Consider the following 1,285-nt stretch of genomic DNA (forward strand, 5'->3'; position numbering starts at 1 on the left):
ATAATATTTTAATTTTTGTAATATATTAAATATAAGAAAATTGATACAGGATATAGAATAAACCATGAAATAAATAATTAAGCCATCATCAAATTACTATTTTATGAAATTTTTAACCACTTATTTGTTAAACAATAAACAAATATGTTCATGAATATAATAAATAAAATAGTTCACGTCCAAATTCAAAAATTTATTTAATAATATTTATTAAATTTATTTAATTATATAAATCAACAACTATAAATAAATCTTAAACTAATAATAACAACATCAAGCCTTTATCCACTGTGTATGGTTAGTCATATGAATCATTTTTCTTCATTGGTCATGTTAAAAATCAAATTCTCATTTAAAATAATAATCAAAGATCATTTTCTAATACCTTCAATTATTCAAATTAATACATTTTACTTTTATATCAATCTTTCTTAACAAAGGCCAAATTTAATACGTCTGCTCTCCTAAACGGGTCATTGGAAGGCCAACATCGTGCGACCAAACCGTCTAAAACAACTCTCTCCTATCTTATCTGTCATTGTAGCTACTCCAACCTTTTCACGTATATACTTGTTTAATATTCTCTCTCCAAATGTAAAGCTACTCATCAACCTAAGCACCATCATCTTTGCAACAACAAAATACAACATCAAAGCCTTTTTTTCACATAAAATGTCAGTATGACCTGCTTAAGAGAGTAGATGTATGAGATTAGACATTTGCTAACAAGGGAAGACAAAGGTAGGCGTAAAACTAAGAAGTCTCGGTTAAAAAGCATTAGCAATGATTTTTTTTATTAGATTTAAATAATAATTTGACACTTAAATGAACACAATGGAGAAAAAAATCCCTGTTACCGAGTATTAAACTTTTTCATTTGAGTTCACTACAAAATTATAATTGAGATTGCTTAATTGTGATTGCTTAAATGTAATTAACTCTAAATTAAAATTTGATTGAAATAAAAATAATTTGAATATGATTTATTATACTCTAAAAATGTTTTAAGACTTAATAAAACAGAATCAGATATTTTGGCTTTATTGGTGGGGACACGGGGGGAAATTAGAAGGACATCTCCAGTCTCCACGTCGGCAGTTAATCTGTAGAGAGAGAGCGAGAGAGCGTGCGCCCAACTGTGAAAGACTTAAAGTAGCCCAAGAGGGAGAGAGAAAGGGACTTTCTCCTAGCTGCCCACATGGGTTAGGGACTTAACGGTCTTCTCTTGTCTATTCGAATGAAAAAAAAAAAAAATCTGATAATAAAAAAAAAATCTGATAAAATT

Source organism: Dendrobium catenatum, unplaced genomic scaffold (genome assembly GCF_001605985.2).
Source record: "Dendrobium catenatum unplaced genomic scaffold, ASM160598v2 fragScaff_scaffold_1013, whole genome shotgun sequence".
Classification (NCBI taxonomy): Eukaryota; Viridiplantae; Streptophyta; class Magnoliopsida; order Asparagales; family Orchidaceae; genus Dendrobium; species Dendrobium catenatum.